At 55.7% G+C, this 20,945-nt stretch overlaps 1 protein-coding gene across 1 annotated transcript in view; it reads left to right on the top strand.

Annotated features, from left to right (window-relative positions):
• The first annotated feature begins 24 nt into the window (after window positions 1–24).
• CBFA2T3 (CBFA2/RUNX1 translocation partner 3) overlaps window positions 25–20,945 on the top strand; it is a 55,418-nt gene continuing 34,497 nt past the window's right edge. The window contains exon 1 of the mRNA XM_006097355.3: window positions 25–55. The gene's annotated coding sequence lies outside the window, so the exon portion shown is untranslated. The remainder of the gene's footprint in view (window positions 56–20,945) is intronic.

The following is a 20,945-nucleotide window of genomic DNA, read 5'->3' as shown; positions in this document are numbered from 1 at the left end:
TTCAGGAGCCAGGTCGCGAGAGTGCGATCGCCTCCGTCTGCCGGACCTCCGGACCGTAAGTGCCCCGTCGGTCCCGTGCGCCGCCGCCGCTGTCACCCCGACTTCGCCCGCGGCTGCCGTCCGGGGGCTTCTTGCAGCCGCGCCGAACGCACGGGCGCCCCGGGCACCCTCTTTCCACTTTGCAAAGTTGGAGCCCACGGTAGGGTGGGGCCAGCCCACTCAGCGCCCACCCACTTGGGCTGAATGCCCCCCCTCCTTCTTCAGGTGAACCGAGAACTTGACCTGCCCGGGATGTGGTCAAACTTAAGGTGGGAACTGCGTTTGGAGGGTGGAGAGTCCTGTAGGCTCCCCTGGCGGATCTGGGCTTTCTGACAAAGGCCCTGGGCCAGGTGACAGAGGACTGGGAGGGGGCCTAGAGGGTGACCCTAGGATAGATGGAGGTTCCAGTGGCCTGGCTGGGAGGGTGGTCAGAGCTCTCTGGAGCCCCTGCCCCTCTTGTTTTGGTTCCTGGCCCTGCCATTCAGGAGAGTGGTGGTCCGGAGTTAGATGGTCTTGGGCGAAGTCTCCTCAGACACCCTCAGGGGGGCCTGCCCCCCTCTGGATGATTGGGGAGAGGAGCTTGAAAGCTTTCCTGACAGCCCGTGGTGCCTCCGGTGCAGCCCCATGGCAGTGATTGTGCTCACACCCTTTGGGAACCGTCCATCTGCGTGTAGGGCAGGCTGGGAGCCAGGCTGTGGGAACCGCGGGGAGGGAGGTGTGAGCCGATGTGGAGGGACAGATGGCTGGAAATTCAGCCTTAGATGGGCTTACGTGAAGCAGAAGGCAGTGGGGCCAGTGGCAAGCCACACTGTGAGCCACTGGGCTCTGAACACACAGCCCCAGGCTGTCCCTCCTCCCAGCCCCTGGGAACTGTGTGTGTGCTGGGCCTGGGAGCCACAGAGTAGTGGGCAGACCCCTGTAGGTGTGGGGACCCTTGTGTTCCCCCCCAAAAAAACCCTGTATTTCCCACCATTAGGGCCAAGGCCTGTTCCAGAGGCCAAGGACAAAAATATTTCCTTTGAGAATAGAGGAGACCTTATGCGCCTCTGTATCTGAATAATTGTCAGGCCCTGTCTTTGACCCTGTGGCCAGGATACTGTTTCATTATGTCTAACTGGGCGTGTGTTTCCTCCCCTAGACCCAGAAACAGGAGGTTCCCAGGGCGGCCACCCTCAGAGGACAGGGGTTGGCTGGGGACAAAGGGGGGTAGCTATTCTGCATCCTAGCATTGCTCTTTCAAGTTGCTGCAAGGTTCGAGAAACTTCTTAAGGTTGGAACCCAGGAGAAAGGTGGGCTGGGCCCGAGAGGGTCCCACTCTCACCTGTCCCAGATACAAGGCGGCCCCTGGTATCCTTTCTGCCGCAGGCACAGTGGCAGGAAGGTCCTACCCACAGTTCCTGGGCACATGCCTTTATAGAGAGCTGGTGCTATGACATGCACTGGGGTCCAGCGGTGTCATTTGCCCCACCCCTACCCTGCCCTTCTGGATGGGGAAAGCCCCAAAACTCACTTGGGCCCAGGAGGCAGAGGCTTCTGTTCGGTGCAGCCAACACTGCCATGCCTAAAGAGCCACGCTGTCTGGAGGGCTATGCTGCCAGACCACTTGTATGTTGAAAGGGAAAAGGAGAGAAAGGAGACAAGCTTGAGCGGTGGGGACAGATGTGGCATACGTGCTCCCCAAGAGCTAGTCAGACACAGGGCGGGAGAACATCACATAGGACCAATTTTCTGGGGGAATCCAGCTCTCTCTTGATCTGTGTGTGATGGGAGGAAGGGACAGTCACGTGCGTGGTACTCGTTTACACACAAGCCCAGCTTGGGCTGCTGGGCTGAAGGATTTCAGCAAGATGTCTCCCTCCAGGACCCCTGGGGCTGCCTCGGGCCAGCCACCAGCCCTTTTGGGTCCACACGCTCTTCCTCTGTCACCCGGTTATCCGCATAATTGAGTTACCACCTCCAGGAAATCTCTCTGATTTGGCTCCACATATTTTCATTTCTGCATGACTGGAAGAAATTAATTTTCCTTCCTACGCAAGGATCTGGAGACACCGGAAGGCTGGGTCACTAATCTGAAAGATTCAAGCCAGCAGGGCTGCCACCTCTCAGAGGACCAGCCAGCCGCAGAGAGGGGGGGGGGCAGGAATGAGGGGTATAGGCAAGGCATTCCCGCTGCCTGAAACCGTTCTGAGGCTGCTGGCTGACCTCCCATCCCCTGTGGCTCTGTGAGTGGGTTGTGTTTGGGGTCATCTGATTCATCCTCAGCCTCCCATGGCACCAGGATCCTCAGGATGGTGGTTGAATTCAAATGATCTGAATTCCTTCCCCAGTCGGTGTGTGCGTGTGTGTTAGGACTCCAAAACAGGGAAGAGGCTCTGTGACCCATTTCCCTGGAGTATGGTGAAAAGCTGCACACAGTAGGTGCTTAATTAATGGAGCTCTCAGGGAGGGAACTGGCATTTCTGTGGGGCACCTCCGTCCTGCTTATTGTGTCCTGCACTCATCTGCCCCCTGCACTGCTCTGACCCATGCCTCATCTGTTCCCAGTAACAGCAGCCCTGCTCATACTCACTGAGTCTGCGTGACACCTGCAAGGCTGATGGGACCTTCCCTTTTTCCACAAATACCCAGCATGGTGCGGGCCCATCAGGCTCAGGAGGGAGTCTGGGTTCTGCTGCCCCCCCATCCCCCACACTGCATGAAAGCGGCTGCCTGGCATCGGCCTCCCTTTGCCCAAGGCCCTCCTGCCCTCATCCTGGCCTTCCTGTCAGCATTCCTTCTACACCTGTGGGGACAGGTGGTTGGCTGCTTGGTGCTGACTGGGGTTAATGCCTCAGATGTCCGAACTTTCACCTGGACTCGCCTCAGGCACATGAAGCACAGCTGTAACTGACATCAGGAAGAACACCTCGGCCTTGTCTGGGTCACAGTGCCTAAGGCCAGCCCCATCCCAGCTGTTCCCAGTTCGCACCAGAGCTGGGAGGGGATCGTTGTGTTCAAGACCTTCTAGAAGCCACTGGACATTGTCTGGCTGTTATAACAGGGCATCCAAACATAGCATCATGTTGATAGGAATCCATGTCTGGGCAGCTGGTATCACCTCTCAGGCCTGGGAGGAGAGAGGTGACCTGAACTCTGTCATTTGTAAGTGCGAGAGTATGGCCATGATTGCACTTACTGCAAAGAAATGCCCCGGGAAGTGTCTGCCACCCACTGCCCAGTCACTGAGCAGACAGTGAATGAACACCTGTGTCATGCCAGGCAGGGGGTAGCGTGGTCATAATGCAGCACCAACAAAAACTCACACTGTGCTAGGCTGTGTGCTGGCACGCTTCCTTACATTTAACAAGCCTGAAGGTGGGCACCCTTGCTGTCCCATTTTTCAGATGGGGATGTGAAGGCCCAGAGAGGTTCACCAGAGGCAGGTGGGCAGGCGCCACACTGCTGCTCCCGTGTGGAGGTGGCCAGGCCCCTGGAGCAACCTCCAAGTTCAGAATCCTGAGGGCCAGTGTTGGGCCCACAGGCACCTGCTTCCTCAGAGCCCCTGGAGATACAATGTGCACCCATGCCTGGAGCCACTGTGTCGTCTGAGGGAGGGACAGGAGGAGGCTGGAAACTCGTGATTGGTGGGTGCGGCCCTTGAGGGTCGAGGCTCACCGGGGGCAGTTCAGAGGGGTTGACAGGCTCTTTTCTGGACTGTGGCACAGCTTCTGGGCGATTGGGTCTCCCAGGTCCTGGCCAGGCGGACAGGCACCATGCTGTGTATTACAAGAAGCCAGTCGCTCCCTGGCTTATTCTGGCTTTTGCTTGTGGCTCTCGGTCTCCTCAGGACTGTTTGGGACAGGGAACCACACCTCTACATCTTTTCCTGAGGTCATGTCCTCAGGCTTTTGGGTAAAAAGAACAGGCCTGTTTCTACTTCTATGGTTCCCTGAGTCTGGGATTGCTCCCCCCGCTACTCCCACCCCACCCCCCTTACATGAGGCCCAGATAAGGCCACATGGAGGGCAGGGGCTGCAGGAGAGGCCCAGCCCCCGAGTGCCTCTGAGGGCCGCCTTTAGCCAAGAACGCTAATGCAGGCAGGCTCTGCTGTCTGGAAGCGAATTCCTGGAGTGGAAGCCGCCCTTGCAGCATCAGTGGAAAGACCCAGGCAGAGCCCTGGCGTTCAGGATGGAAACTTATGATGATGAAAGTGATAAATAATTGGTGCCTGGTTCCCACTTCTGAGTTCACAGCCAGACCCAGGGTGCAGGGTGCAGGGTTGGGCTGAAGCCTCAGACGTGTGAGAACGTGCTTCCCGCCGCGCTCTTTGCAGCACGGTTTCCTGCAGCAATAAAACAGAAGTTAAGACTTCTGCTTTTCGTAATTCGTGGGACCTCACGGTGAGCCAGATGTCACTGGAAGGAAAACAAAGATGCGTAATAAGGAAGATGTCTCTTCGCCAAGGCGCCAGCGCCCCCTCTGCTGCTCAGCCACACACTCTCAGCCGCCTACATCCGTCCTGTTCCCTGTGCACACACACTGTCAGCCTCCCAGAGCCAGACTCAGAGCCACCCAGGCGGCCCCTGAGGCAGGGAATGTGGTGGACGTGGCAGAAGGAGGTTTGGGGAGGATGTCCGGGCACTGGGCACTGGGACATTTTTCTGTTTACTTGAGCAGAGAAAAGTCCACAGTCGGGGCAGGGCAGGAGGCAAATGGCAAGATGAGACGCTCCTAGACCTGTCAGGGGCAGGTGGGGAGAACTCCTCGTGTTCCGATGGCCCTGGGTGACATGTGGGACTCACAAGGAAGCTCTCGCCCAGTGGTCCTGACCTGGGAGCAGCCAGGAAAGGGAAGTTCCCCAGCTGCCGAGAGCCCCTCTTACAGGAAGGGAGGGGAGGTGTTGAGAGGCAAGGGGACTACAGCTCTTTGCCGAGCTCCTGCCCCATTCTCTGAGGCAGTGGGGAGGGGGAGGGACAGCATGCTGGCTTCTCTGAGTCCCACTGGCTAGATTTGAACCATGATTTCTCTCCCACTGATTGTGTGGTCATCAGCAAATCGCTCACCCTCTCTGTGTCTTTGGTTTCAAAAGCAAAATACAGTCACAGGGCTCCTGTCTCCTCAGGTTGTGATAGGTATGAAAGATCCATGTGATCTGGCGTGTGGTTACTGGCTTGGGGACGTGGCTGTCACATCCCCGCTCTAGGCAGACACCAGTGCTGTTCTGGGATTCACTGGTGGGTGGGGTATCAGACAGTTCTGCACTCAAACCCCGTTTCTCCCTCCCATACAGCACTGGGTCGGGGGCCTACTCTCCCTACACCATGTCCTCCTGTGCAGCCCGGGCCCCCGCACCTGCTGACCCACCTCCCCACACATGACGACACAGCACGCTCAGAGCCAAGCTCTCTGTGCTCTGTGCCACCTGGGGACACAAGCTTCATTCCCCAGCTGCATTGCCCTCCCATTTCACAGAGAGGAAACTGAGGCTGGGGTCATCACTTTCCGTAGCTCCTTGGTGGCAGAGGTGGGATTTCCACTCAGGGACCAGTTATCTAACTCGAGAGCCTCTGTGTTTTTGCCACACCACGTCTCCAAATAGCTGGTGGTGCGTCTCACCAGGCCTTGGGGTTCCAAGCCCTGGCCTCTTGCTTGGACTGTCATCTGGCCTCGGGAGCCCTTATGTGTGTAACTGCACACACGGATGTTAGTGTGAGTGTGAGCCTATAACATGTGTGTGTGCAAGTGTGAAAACCAGGCAGAAGAAGGAAGTGTGACCTCCACCTGACCGCCTTGGGGCATTTATAGGAGAGCCCATGCCCATCTAGATGGCCAGAACTGATAACAGTGGAAGAGTACCTGCCAGGTCTTAATCTCCACCTGCTCTTCCCGGCCCAACTGCACTGTGACAACGTGGGAACTTTGTCTAAGTGTAACCGAAGCTCAGGTGGGAACCAGCACAGAAGTCAGAACAGACTTGCCCCAGCCAGGGCCCCGCACCCTGGAGACTGAAGTCAGCGTTCACTGAAGGGACCAGCAAAGGCCTCAGAGATAGAACTTTATCCCTGGACGGCTGTCACTACACACCCGCATGGGCTGCCCCAGGACGTCCCTCACTACCATCTACATGGACTGATGCCTGTCATTACAGAGCTACATTGGCTGTCGCACGATGCCTGTCACTACCCTATTACATGGTCTGTTCCAGGATACCTGTCAGTACACACCTACATGGGCTGTTGCAAGACACCTGTCACTGCACATCTACATGGACTGTCATAGGATGACTGTCAGTACACATCGACATGGACTGTCCCCCAGGATACCCATCACTATACATCTACATGGACTCTCTAGGACACTTGTCACTACACACCTCCATAGGCTGTCCCAGGACGCCTGTCACCACACACCTACATGGACTGCGCAGGATGCCTGTCACTATATATCTACATCACGGTCCCAGGACGCCTCTCACTCTACATCTATGTGGGTTTGTCATAGGAGAGCCTAGTTTTGGGAGTCAGATGCCTAAATTCTAAGCCAGCCCATGTGCTAGCCCTTCACTCTGGCATTTTTATGGCTTCTTGGTCCACGTGAAACCTCCTTTTGGAATTTCAGCAACCATGGTTGCTACATATCTGGTAGCGGGACCCACCACAGCACCTGGCACAGACTCAATTTCCATACTGACCCTGGGGGCTTCTAGGTTGAGGCAATCACTGTGAAATCCTGGACTTAATTTATCTTAATGTCATGTGTACGGAGGCCTTTTATCTGATTCTCACAGAGCCTGAGACCCCCTCCGGGTACCCTGGACCCCTTTCCTGTGTGGTCTTCCTCACATCACAATGGCCTTCATCCCAGTTAGACCTCCTGGTTTAGGAGATTATTTGGGCAGACCTTTCCATAGGGTCCCTCCTGGCCCCCGAAGGACATGCCTACAGATATGGGGGGTGTTTTGAGGTAGAGATAGTAAGATCTCCACATCACCAGCCCGCTGGGGCCTGCCCTCATTCCCAGTACTGCCTGCCCACTTGCTCAGTCCCTCAGGTGGGAAAGAGCACAGAGCCTGGAAAGAGGGGGGCTGTGGCCTTCCCACATTAGCGCCACCATAGGATGGGCCCCAGCCGCCAAGGGAGGAAGGTCAGCCTGGCCCCTCATACCCCCGTGGCCCTCACACTGAGCTTGGGATCCCCAATCCTGTGCTGTTAGTAACACAGACAGGCTGCTGCATGGAGGGGGTGCCCTACCTCAGTCTCCCCAGTGGGGTGTTTTAATTGTGCTAAAATCCACAGAACACAAAACTTACCATCTTAATCACTTTAAGTACACAGTTCGGTGGTATTAAATACATTCACATTGTTGTGCAACCATCAACACGATCCATTCACACAGCTTCTCATCTTCCCAAGCTGAAACTCTGTCCCATTAAACACTGACCCTCCATTTCCCCTCCCCCAGCCCCTGGCACCCACCATTTCCTGTCTCTGTGAATTTGACTCCTGGGGACCGCATATGAGTGGAATCATGTCGTATTTGTCTTTTTGTGACTGGCTTATTTCACTTAGTATAATGTCCCCAACATTCATCCATGTTGTAGATCCCTTCTTCCATCGATGGACACTTGAGTTGCTCCACCTTTTGGCTCTTGTGAGTTATGCTGCTGTGAATGTGGATGTAAAATATCTCTTTAAAATCCTGCTTTTGATTCTTTTGGGTATGTCCTCAGAAGTGGAATTGCTGGGTCATATGGTAGTTCTATTTTGAATTTTTTGAGGAACCTCCATTCCACCATTTTAACCGTTTTTAGGTGTGCAATTCAGTGGCATTTAGCACATTTACCATGTTATGCAACCATCACCACCATCTAGTTCCCCCAAGTTTTCATCACCCCCAAAAGAGACCTCATACCCATTTGTGTTCACTCCCCACTCCCCTCCCTCCAGCCCCTGGCAGCCACTAGTTGTCTTTCTGTCTCTATGGATTTGCCTGTTCTGGACATTTCATATAAATAGAGTCATACAACATGTGGCCTTCTGTGCTGACTTCCTTCCCTTAGCATGATGTTTTTGAGGTTTGTCCATGTTGTCCTGTGTCAGGACCTCACTCCTTTTTAATGACTGATGTTTGATTGCAGGGTAGACACATTTTGTGCATCCATCATCAGTTGATGGACATCTGGGTTGTTTCGACCTTTTGGCAGTTGTGAATAATCTGTTGTGAACATTTATGTGCAAGATTTTATGTGGACATGTTTTCCATTCTCTTAGGTCTAACACCGAGAGCAATTGCTGGGTCATGTGGTCACTCTAAGTTCAACTCGTTGTCCACTGGGTTTCAAGGGATGAATTAAGAAGAGCTGCCTGCCCTGGTTGCCCAGGCTTCCCTGAATGTCACTGGGTCCTCCCACACACCTGTGAGGGTGGCCACCGCCGTCCTCTTTTCACAGGTGACCACATTGTGGCCTGGGGTGGTGAACACAGTTGCCCAGGGTCACCAGCTGGTGGGGACGCCCTTGCCGGGTGCTTGGAGAGGATTGTTTGAACAGCAGCAGCTCGTCTGCCTGCAAGCTGTCACTGTATTTGGTTCCACAAACAGTTACTGAATCTCCCCAGCACCTGCGTCTAACCTTCATGGCATGAACAAGATTTCGCATCTGGTCTCCCAGCTTCTATCCTTGTCCCTCATTTGGGAGGTAGATTGGGGTCCTCGCATGAGGGGTCCCCTTCAAAGACAGGCAGATGAGGCAGCTCTAGGGACAGACCAAATTGTTGCAGCGGCTTTGAGGCCACACGCCCCCACCCCCAGTTGTTCACTGAAATCCCTTTCTTGGCTGTTCCCAAACACATAGGCATGTTCCCACCCCAGGGCCTTTGCACTGGCAGTCCCTCTGCCTGCAGTGCTCTCTCCCTGACACTTGCATGGCTCCCACCCGTCCTTCATCGGGTCTCGCTCGGGGGTCTCCTTTCAGTGAGTGGCCTGCCCCTGCTGTTCCTCCAAGGCCCCCCCGCTCTCCCTGTGCTGTGCCTTTTCTTCTGTGTGTCGCTGCTCGGCTCCCTCCTAGGAGGTCGGTTCTGTGAGGGCAGCACTTTTATCTGTATGTTCCCTACCACCCCCCAGAGCCCAGACAGGCCCCTCCTACAGGAGGTCCTGAGGAACAGGAACATGTCCCACCTGGGAGCCCCCACTACATCTCCCAGGCGCCGATGCCTAGGGTCCCCGGCTGGTGGGGACGCCTTCGCTGTGTGCTTGGAGAGGCTTGTTTGAACAGCAGCTCGTCTGCCTGCAAGCTGTCGCTGTATTTGATTCCACCAACAGTTATCTCATCGCCAAGTCTGCTTCCCAGCGCCCGAGTCGCTGAGACTTGCCTGCACAGGGGCCACGGAGGGAGGCAGCTTAGGGTCATCCTGGGCAGTCTGCGCACCTGACATTGTTCACCCCCAAACAGATGTTTCTCAAGAGGTCAGTTCTCGCTCAGAGGCAGGAGAGGGCACATCCAAGTGATCCAGAAACACTCACTAGAGCAGGCCCTGGTGCTCGCTCACAGAGGTCACCAGTTCCAGCTGCTGCCAAACAGCCCACCCCGAGCACGGCGGTGTGAACAGCCATGAACACACCGTGCTCCGGGTGCTTGGGTCAGGAGTTGGACGAGGCCTGTCGGGGACGCTGTGTCTCTGCCTCGGGGTGTCTGGAGCCTTGGCTAGTGGCCTTGGCTGTTGGGGCTGCTGGCACAGAAGGCCCGGCCCTGCAGGGTGTCCTGGCCAGTGTATGCTGGCTGTTGACAGAGCATCTCCATGTGGCCCCTCCCCCACCACCGAGGAGGGAACTCCTGGTAAATAAGGAGCCTCTGTGCCGTGGGTGGGAGGGAACCGAGCTCACCTCCTGCAGGGAGGTCACTGTGAGGTGTGGTCAGAGGAGGAGGGAGGGGAGTATGGAAGCTGTCAGATGTGAAATCAGGACAGGACCCTGGCAGTGTGGCCCCATCAGCTGATGCAGCTGCTGTCCCCCTGGACACCCAGGTTGACCCCACACAGGGCAGGAGACCTGAGGAGATCCCTGGAGAGGGATGGATAGACTCTCCCCTCCCCCAGTCTGTCTGGACACAGGGGAGAATCGGAACAACCATATCCTGGCTGGAGTGCATGGGATAGTTGTTTTTCATTTCTCTCCGCGTCAGAAAACAGCGGAGCCCTCCATGTGCAGCAGAAATTCGGTCCCTCCCTCTTCCTCTCACCACACCTGGTGGGGTCCGGACTGTGGACCATAGTGACCTTAGTTTCCAGCTGTTGTCTCACCAAGAGGCTGACCCCGGGTCGGGGGTCACTGCTGCCCGGCCTGTGAGACGCAGTTGAGACATTTAGTTGAGACATGTCTCCCATCAGAATGTAACTGGTTTGGGTGCATGCTTATTCCTTTCACAAATAACCATTGAGCACCTGCTGCTCATGGCTCTGTTCCAGAATCCAGCATCAGACCGTTGCCCTCGGGGTGCTGCTACTCTGTTAGGAGAGAGACAGACAATAAATGAATGAGACACGTGATATTTTCTCCACCAAGGGCCCCAGGGAGGGTCATGGGCTGGGTGGGAGGTCACGGTCCTGTCAGGTCAGGCCTGTCTGATAAAGTGACAGTGAGCTGAGGCCTGGAAGGGGAGGGAACCAGGTGGCCATCAGGGCACAGCCTCTCTGGCACAGGTGACAGCAGCGCAGGGGCCAGGAGGTCCATCTGAGGACCAGCAAGGGGGCCTTGTGGGTGGGAAGGTGCAGGGACGAGGGCAGGAGGTGACAAAAGGCCGGCATGGGAGCCGCGCTGTAGGCGCTGCGGGCTTTGTGTAGGCAGAGGTGCTGGTGTGAATACTAACGCATGAAAGGCAGTGAGTGTCTTGCGTGCCGGCTTTGTCCTATCATCCGGAGGGGTCTGTCTGACTCGCCACCCTGATAACTACACAGCAGCGACCAGTTTGTCCCTGAGCCAGATTCCTGCTCAGAGCTGGGCCTGCAGGCCTCCGGATGGCATCCCCAGCTCGCAGGCCCCGTGGGATCCCTCAGGTTAACCGCATCCCTCTGTGCGGGAGCCCACGCTGAGGCCCAAGGACACCTGGAACAGTCCCGCTGGTTCATCGTAGCCCCACAGCTGGCAGGTTCGGGGCTCACCCACGTCCTTCCTAAACAAAGCTCTTGGCTGACCACAGGTCACCTGTGTTGATGTGCCACGTGGCGAACCTCCGTGTCAAAACATGTCCCACGGTTTGGCCTGGCCACCCCTGCCAAATGGGAGGAGGAGGAGGGATGGCTGCTTATCTCCTGAAACCTGCTCTCCACAGGGACGGTCAGAGATGGACGTTCTGGAGACCAGGCAGGCAGGGCCTGCTGGCAGTCTGGTGGAGTTTGGTGCTGCAGGGAGAGGCTTGTCCAGCTGGATATCGGGGGAGGAATTCTCTATCCCTTTTAGGAGCCAGAATAACCCTGATTTGCTCCTCACTTCTCAGCATCGGGAGTGTTACTCCCCGATCAAACCCACTCGCTCCAGCTCACTCTGGTGGGTGAGTCAGGTCTGAGGTAAGGGGAAGTGAGTCCTACAAACACGCCTGGAGCACGCAGAGGCCGCCCTGCAGCCAGGGACCCTGCTCCCGCCGGCCTTGGGGACTGCTGGCAGGGGCAGCAGGTGTGAGGACGCTCTGGAAATGGACGGGAGCCTGGTCTTTGCCCACTCAGCCTCTCTTGTAAAAACAGGCATATGAAAATGTTCACACTGTCCAGGTGGGGAGGGTGTGCACCCCATGGCCTTGACAGCAGGCAGGGTCTTCCTACCTCCCAGCCTCAGGAAGACCATCCCGGGGGACACACTGGAGATGAGGGTGCAGTGGCCCCGAGAGGCTGATGCAGCTCTGGAGGAAACCCTGGAGCCGGCGTTTCATGTCCCTGACCTCTCAAAGGCTCAGTTTTCCCTGCTGTAAAATGGGAGTGGCATGCTCCACCGGCCTCCAAGTCCAACACCTTAGCATGAGGAAGGTACTCTCACACCCCACAGAAAACCCCCCGAGGGCTGTTTGACTCAGCAGGGCCACACCCAGATCTCCTGGAGGTTCTGGGACCATTTGGTGGAAAGAATCAAAACATCCAGAAGGTTCCCACACGCAGGAGGAAGGCAATGGAACCTGGCTCCTCACTCTTCTCCCCCAGAGCAGCTGCCACCACGGCTGCACCAGCGTCAGGCCCATCTGCCTGCCTGGCACCTTCCCAAGTCTGCGGGGAGAGGGCCCAGGCAGAGCTGGAAGCAGACCCTCTGCCATTGCAGAAATGGCCCATTCATTCTGGGGCCAGGGAGGTATGGGCTCATGGATGAGGCCACACTGTGTGCCCTAAGGCGGGCTCCTGCCCTCTCTGTGCCGCTTGGAATCAGCACTGAGATTCTACCTGGGGGCTGGTACACTCTGAATGAGCCCTGGGCTTGGCCACAGTGAGCACTCACTGACCAGTGACTTCTAGTTTCTCCCAAGACTGTCCTTCTGTTATAACTGTCGGCCCCACTGCCTGTGTCACCCATGAGGGGATGGAGAACATCATCTGTGACTTTGAATGAGAAATATTTAGATAGGTGGGAGGAGGCCCCACCTTCGGGTTTCGGTGAGGTCCACCACTCCTGATTCATTCATCCAGCAGGGGATTCCCTGTGCTGGTTCATTCAGAGAGGTTAAGTCCTTGCCCAGGATCACTGGGGTTTAAACCTGGTAATGTGGTCCACAGAAGACGTAACCTCTTGAGTGTGGGGCACCAGCCCTTGACTCTGGGCCCACCTGTGGAGAGAGGCCCCAGTGTTTGGATAGGTTCAAGCCTCAGACTAATGAGAAGGCACGGTCCTCTCTTGACAAAGCCACGTGTAAGTCCTAGCTTGGAGGGCAAAGCCCTACCAGCACCATTATAGCCAAAGACTATAGTTGTAAGCTTGACCCTATGGTCCGAACCTGTGGTCCCACGTGGCTGAGTGATGTGGGCTTGATAGAGTTCAGGCGCATGTAATTGAGTAGATTCGAAACCCATGAGAAGGTTGTAACCATGCCCTTACTTTGCCTCATGGAATCTGGCTATAAAATAAAGACACGGCTTTCAGGCTGTGGCGCTGTCACTAGCTCTCCATCAGAGAGGACAGCATCCCACCCAGACCCAGCTTTCTTCTCCTGTCTGTCTTTTCTGAATCCTTCACCGCCCCCTCTCAGGCTCACCGAACCTGGCTGAGCTGGCTTGGGACAGATGGCGCCCAACGTGGGGCTGAGTATGCCATGGCCGTGCCGGCTCGCCACACCCACCCTCATGAGCCCCTGCCTGGCCCTTCACCCCTCAGTACTCATCCCAGGGGGTGCTGCTGGATCTGAGATCCCTACAGTCTTTTCCCTGCAGCCATCTCTGATTTGAAGTCCCAGCCAGTGAGTTCTCCAGGCTCCTCCCTTGATGTCTGGACCACCCAGGGCTGTGGGACTGCCAGTGGAGTGTCTCTCACCCAAAGGGCAGGCCTTGGGGTAGATTCTGCTTCCTGGCTGCTCCTCACAGAGCCTCTTTGGCGTGGACATGGCTCTGGCTTTGTTGGGGTGAGCTGGCCCAGGACTCCTTCTCTGACAGGCCCAGGGCCCAGTGTGCTATGGGGGAGCCCCAGCCCTCTAATGACTTGACTGCTATTAGGTTGTTTTATTGCTCAATTTGGTTAAAAGGCCCCAGAAAGCGCCCCAGCCCTTATGATGGCTAGTGGGTGTTGAAAGGAAATGTGCATTGCAGAAGATCTGAAAGAGGCTCCCGCCCCAGCCAGGTCTCAGGGTGCAAGTCCTGCAGCCACAAGGAGGGTGGGCCCACAGCAGCTCAGGAAACCACCAGGCAACATGCAGGAATTCAGCTTGGTGGCTGCCTGGAAGGGGAGGCAGGCAGGGAACAGAGGGCAGAGAGGCCTGCAGGAAAGCCCTGGAATCTTCACATCCATGCTTCAAGACAGAGGTGAGGTCCCCCACTTCACGAGGAGCACTCAGGCCCAGGGGCCCACTCACAGCCCATGGCCAGACAGTGGATGGACACCTGAGTTCACACTCAGAAGCTGTGCCTGCCCCTCACCAGCCTGTAACCAGCCCTCACCGGGCCAGGGCTCCTCTGGGTCTCCAGATTGGATATTTGGAGACGCCACAGTGGATCCAGGCAGTGTGTGAGCGCCGGCTGGGGCCCCTGCAGAGCTGCGCTAACTGGGTCGGAACCCGAGCTCTGCCCTTCCTGGCTGTGTGCTTTGGGCAGTTACTTAACCTCTCTGTGCCTTGGTTGTCCCATGTATAAGATTGGAGGGTAATATGTTTTACTTTTTCATCTGTCGTAATGGAATGACCTCACAGGGCTGCTGAGAAGATTAAATGAGTTAATATTTTGTTGGCCACCGCACTGGCTGTTTGCCTCTCCTCTCGCCAATGTTGGGACAGGATTTCAGGCGGAGACGTGCAGCTCATGTCTAAGGGATGTAAGCAGTCGGTGGAAGGGATTTGCCCCTGGGGACCAGTGTGGGATGGACTCTGGCCTGTCCATTTGTGTATTGTTGACCCATCCCTCAGAGAAAGCCCCTGGTGCAGACAGCCTCCTGAGCAGACACCAGCAGTAGCTGGAGAAGCAGACTGTTGTAGAACATTGTGGGCCCCAAGTTTCTCATCTGCAAAGTGAGGGGTTGAGTGAATCCGAATGCACCAGTATGTGGGGTACCTTTGCACACTGTTAATCTGATGCCCAAGGCAGACATTGCTAGTCGATCTCTACCCATGCTCATGGTGGTGGCAGGCATCACTAGTTGGTCACAGCACTCCTTTCGCATTGAACCTGCCCGAGGCAGCATCCTTCTGGAGCAGCTCTGGTGCCCCATCTGCTTGTACTTGCATTCTAGCGGAAACCTACTAGTGACTCTAGTTGGATGGGCTCTGAGGGCAGCCAGCTCTGATCATTTCAGCATCCATTAGCTGAGGTAAAGATGAGGAGCGTGTCTGACAACCACACACGTCTGTGGGAGGCAGAGTGTGCTGTCCTGGGCCGAGGAAGGACTGGGAGGTGTCCCTGGAAGGAGAGACCTGGGGCATGGAGGTGGAACCCAGCTGCCCAAAGTGTGGTTCCCAGGACCTGTCAGACTTGCAGACTCGAGGGTCCACCCCACACCTAACTCCCTGGAATAGCATTGGCATGTGAGCTTGGTCCACTGTGTTATAGGTGATGTATACACCACAAGCCCTGGGTTGGAGTCCTGGGTTCGAATCCTGCTCTGGCGGGCACAGGTGGTGTGACCCTGGACAGGTTGTTGCCCTCCGGGCCTCTTGCTGTAAGTAGGAATGTTCATGGATGAGGTTGCCTGGTTCATTGGGTGAGCATGTGCTGAGCGCCTCCTGCATGCCCAGGGCTGGGTGACAGTGAAGCAGGCAGAGGAGGCTGTGTCATTACAAACCCAATGAAGGCTGAAGGGGAGGACAAGCCAAATGAAACGCTGGTGCGGGGTGGGTGGGTGAGGACACTCCCCGGGAGCCTCCAGCCATGTACAGCACTGTGAGCACTCAGCAGGTGCTCAGTGAGCAGTGGTGCCCTGTAGTGGGGACTCTGATCCCTGCCCCCTAAGGCAGGCCTCCTGGATGAGACCCAGGCCTCCATCCCTCTGGCTGCCTCCCTGCCCCAACAAAATATGGCCAGGACATAAGTGGGGCACCCTTAAGGTCCCTTCTCGGTGACAACAGGGCCCAAAGGTGGAGTCCTGGGGCTGGAGGAGGCTGAAGGGCAGAAAGAGGTGGGGCAGAAAGGGCATGCAGGAGGGGGGCTTCACCCTCCCTGGTGTGCACCAGAACAGGACACCCTTGACCACTGGCCCCTATGCAGGAGGACCCTAGCAGGAGGTGCCCACTGGGCAGTCCCAATTCAGGGAATCCCAGCTGGCTCTGTGCCACCACCTCCCTGCCACCCTCATCCTCCAGGAGCCAGACACATTCAGGATCCTTGCCAAGCTGGGGGGAGGGATGGCACTCGGCTTCTCTACTCCAGCCATCCTTTCTGCTGCCTGCGTGTAATTAACAGAGTAATTAAAAACAGGATGAGTTAATTGGTATTCATTTATGTGGCAGATGTTTTTAATTGAGGCAGGAAACAATTTACCTGTTTACATAAACAATGGCAAAGGCAGGCTTGTAAAACACATTTTTTTAATATTTTCCTCCCCCTTCTGAAAAAGAATTGAAGTCACTTGGTCTCCCCTGCGCCTTGCCTACTATGAGAGCTGAGCAGGCCCCGCCTGGAGGGGAGGCCCGGCTGGGGGAGGTGTGGGAGGTTCAGGCCAAGAGGAAACATCTGTTTAAAAGCTTTGCTTCCAGAGGAGGCTGTTTTCCTTAAATCCAGAGAAAGGAGGTGTTGTTCCCAGGTTGCGGGGACGCCAGCAGGGCTGGGAAAGGGTAGGGGCCCCTGTCCTGCCAAGTTTGGTGCCCTTCTGGGTGGGGCGTTGCTGTCTGCCTGGGAAGGCGTACCTTTCCCCTACATTTTTGGAGGCTTGGTGTTGCACAGTCGGACCACACCTGCAGATACTCACCGTGGTTCCCCATAACACACTCGGCCACCTTGCTCACCGTGACCGTGATGCAGAGTGCAGGCCTAGAACATCTGCTGGCAACAAGAACGGCACCATTTACAGTGGAGCCGGGCTGGACCTCAGTTCAGCAACCTCAGTTCAGTACTTGAGTTCTGGCTAAGAAAGAATTCAGAGCCAAGACTCAAACTATGAGGGAAAGTTTATTTAGAAAGTCACAGAGGTAGAAGTGAGCCGTAGAAGAAATGGGCTCAGGAAGCAAGTTACAGAGGGAAAGAAGGGCCTGGGAGCTTGGGAGAGAGGAGCAGTGCCGTCCTCACCGTGAGGTCTCAGGGGAGGATCCCAATAAAATACTCACCAGCGTTCCAGGTGTGTTCCAGGTGTGTCCTTTCGGGGTCAGGTCTCTACTGATTGGTGGGCCCCAGGGCAGGGGGTCATTAGTCAATGCAGCAGGTCCTAATGTCAGCCATGGCATCGCTTGTCTGGTTTTGCTGCTTTTCTGGGCCTGGAGCTGAAACACAACTGAGGCCTAGATGTATTCCATTCGGGTCAGAACCTCATTGTCCTGGGGGCTGAATGCTTAAGGGCTCTTCTCCAGCCCCCTTGTCCATTCCCCCTTTACGGGGTCTCACCTGAATGACTAGCAACATGCCAGGGGAGCAAAGGTCAGGGAAGGGTCCGACTCACATGACCAGCGATATGAAAGATCCGGGGGTCTGAACCTCATTACCAGCCATATGCTAGGGGAGGAAAGGTTACCCTGGGGGGTGGGGTCCTTGTTCTGCCTGTTGCTAGGCACCGGGGCTTTCCACCCTGGTGCCCTTCTGTACCTGGCCCGTCGTCCTTGCTCTGCTCATGTCTATCTAACTGCTAACCACACATCCAGCGACAGACATTGTCAGTTGATAGCGTGTCAGAGCTTCTTGTGACCAAGGAGGCATATCATGTGTCTGTGCTGGGCACGCACAGTGGGCCTGGGGCCTGACCTACCTGTCTTTGTGGGTCCAAACCTTTCAGCACCTGGGTTCAGGGACAGGCCAGGTGAGCCCATCTGCATGGAGAGCTCACGAAAGGGCCCTCGAGGAAGCAAGTGCTCAGGGAGTTGCCTCTTTGTAGATTGGCACTAAGGTGGCCCTTGCTGTATGCCTGGCTGCAGCGGTAAGCTTTGCGGGCGTGCGGTATTACTTTGATTCTCCTGTTAACACTCAAGGGAAGAGATAATTATTCCCATTGTACAAGTGAGGACCCCGAGCGCAGCCTCCAGGTTGTCACTGGAAAAGACACATCATCAAGCCGGGGGGGGGCGGGGGGGGGGCACTGATAACAGAAGCGTCTGACCTGTAGGCATCTTTGTTTGCCTTCTCTTAAAGGGTAAACATGCCCAGGATTGTATTTACACAGAGATATCTGGACGGATCCACAAGAACTGTCAGCAGAGGTGACTCCGGGTCCAGGGACTGGAGGAGCAGGGACCCTTTTCCTTGCCCCCCCCTCTGCTGGGGGAGCATTGCCAAGACTGGGTTTTCCTGTGTGACAGTGACAGTCCTGGCCAGGGCCAGGCTGCCAGGTCACCAAGGACACGTTGCCAACTCCTCTGAACGTAGGGTAAATAGTGGGGTTCTTGTGAGAGGTGATGCAGGTGAAAAACTTGGCCCCCGGTTCACAGCAAATGCACAAAAGCTCTGCCCCAAAAGCTGGGGACGTGGGTGCTCCTAAGGCTCTTGGCACCACCTGCAGAGGGGGACCCTGGCCTATGCCCTTTGGGTGACATACAGTTGGAATTTCTGGGACATTTTGATGGCCCCTGGGGCAAGAACATGGAACATTCTGGAATCCACTGGGGAGAAAAGCCCTGGAAAGTCAGAGCCCCAAAGCTTCCAGCTCAGAATGCCCAAAGTGTGTCATCAGCAGTCACACCGAGGCTGCTGGGGCTCAGTCCCTCCCTCCTGGAGGTGGTATGAGGCTACCCTGACTCCAGGCCTCTCCGGTTCTGCTGGAGTAAAATCATAAAATCACCGCAGCCGTGGATATCTGAAGAGGCGAGCAGCATGCTGGGGCCACGGTGCCTGTGGTGTCCTTGGGAGCGCAAGCCCTGTACCGGTTCTGTGTGACTTAGGTGAGGATTAGGGCCTCTCTGGGCATCTGGGAAGTGAGGGCCATCATGGCCTCCCTGTGTTGTGAGCTTTGACCTCAATAATGAGTTAGCTGAAAAGCCCCCGGCATGGGGCTTGCCCTCCTGCCTTTGCCTATTCTGCAAGAGGAAGCGAGAGTCCCCAGCACCCCCCATGAAGGCTGGGCAGGAGGACACCCTGTGCCCACAGAGGCAGAAGGGCCGAGGGCCCCGACGTGGTGGGGTCTTCTCACGGGTCTGCCTTTGTCCCCGGTGGTGGTGTCAGGGTGGGCCTGGCTGGTGCCTTCAATGTGCCAGGAGCTGAGAGGACACAGGGACAGTAGGGTATGTGTGCGCCTCTGGGTGGGGGTGAAAGGGAGCCCCAGGTCCTCGATCTGCAGGGTGCTCCCTGTGGGGGGTATCAAGGTGCTGCCACATGAGGCTTCCTCTTGCCTCAGCTCAGTCACACCAGCTCAAGGGTCATCTTTATGAAAGTGGGGAGATAAAAGGTTAGGGACGACCCTGGGAGCAAAACCAGCCCAAACTGCCTTTTCATGTCCCCGTCTCTCCCAGGCGGTTATTTCTAAAATCCCATTTCAGCCCCTTGTATTTGAGGGCTCTCGCATACATCACAGCCTGCAGTCCCTCAGGCCCCGTCAGCAGGGGGATGGTGTCCCCACCCTTCAGGGGCTGACATAAGCCTCATCGGTGTTTGTGGCGCCGTGTACACATCACAGGTGACCTGGGTCCTCACAGGTCATGTAGCTGAGTGGCTGTTCGGGGGCTGGCGGGAGAATCACCTGGCACTCAGGAGAAACACGTGCAGGATAAACCGCCAGCCCCTAATTATTACTTAGCATTCATATGAGCAGCATTATTTTAAAATTTGGCAGCATTTCTCTGGAGAGTTCAAGGTGATATGCAGCCAATTTGCACGTTTTTTAAACAATGAAAACATGTTGGGAATTGGTTAAGCCTTCGTGGCGCCTCGTTGCCGGCAGAGGGAAATCCTCACTACTGGGCCTGGTTTTCCAGACCCTCCACAGCCTGGCTGGCCCTTCCACCGGCCTTCCTGCCCACTCCCCACCTCACCTGTGGCAGAATTTCAGTCTGTTCCTGTACTCCAACTGCCCTGCCTTTGACGGAGCGATGCCCTCTGCTGGGGACGCCTTCCCCTCAGCCTTTCCTCAGGGGTGCCAGTTTTATAGCCTTCAGGACCCAGCTGCAGCATCACCTCTTCGTAGAAGCTTTGACACTCGAGCCCCAGCCCAGGGTGTGCCTGCAGCTGTCCGTAGGACTTTCCGCTGTATCCAGCTCTGAGCTCAGAGGGCAGACCCAGAGGCACATCCATGGCCCCATGAGTTCCTTAGATTTCATCAATTCCTTTTTTAAAATAAATAAACTATACAATGTATGTTTATTAACTTATATGACAGTTTGTAATTATCTATCTGTTACTTATTGTGACTGTTTACTTCTTGGGTGGGGCGGGGCACAGAGCTGGTGGGCAGCAAGCAATTAAAAAATAAAGCAAGGACCCTGGCTGGTGTGTTCAGTGATTAGGGCGTCAGCCCTTGCACCAAAGGGTCGCAGATTTTATTCCCAGTCAAGGGCATGTACCTGGGTTGCAGGTTTGATCCCCTGGCCCTAGTCGGGGATTGTGAGGGAGGCAATGTGTCTGTCGCATCGATGTTTCTTTCTCTTCTCTTCCCCACCCCCCCTTTTCACTCTCTCTAGGAAGCAATGGGAAAAAAATATCCTCACGTGAGAATTAAAAGATCAATCAATCAATCAAGTCCATGGTTTAAATGGGGAGGGGGGGGATGGTCTGTTACAGAAGGGAATGCAGAGACAAGGAAGTCTTGCTCCCCTTCTTCCCAGGTGCAGTTTCTGTTTCCTCCTAGAGATACTGTGTACATGAACATACCATGTTTTAAATATCCAGGGGTGTTCTGCAGCCTTTCTTGGGGTCACATCCCCTCCCTATAGGAAATACACAAGCAGACACCACACACACACACACACACACACACACACACACCATATATATATATATATACTGTCCCTCTGTCGCAGCCCATAAGCGGGGGGAGGGGGGGACAAACTCTATCATTGGACTCTTCTTCTGTTCAAATCTCAGCGTAGGTGTCCTTTACTCCAGGAGGCCCTCACTGAATCCGCTCAAGCCTGTGAGACACTCTCCTAGAGTCCCCAGCCCCCAACCAACATGTCCTAGATAGGTGTGTGT

This window comes from Myotis lucifugus, unplaced genomic scaffold (genome assembly GCF_000147115.1).
Source record: "Myotis lucifugus unplaced genomic scaffold, Myoluc2.0 scaffold_198, whole genome shotgun sequence".
NCBI lineage: Eukaryota > Metazoa > Chordata > Mammalia > Chiroptera > Vespertilionidae > Myotis > Myotis lucifugus.
Note: the sequence above shows the minus strand (reverse complement) of the source record. Positions and strands in the feature narration are given on the sequence as shown.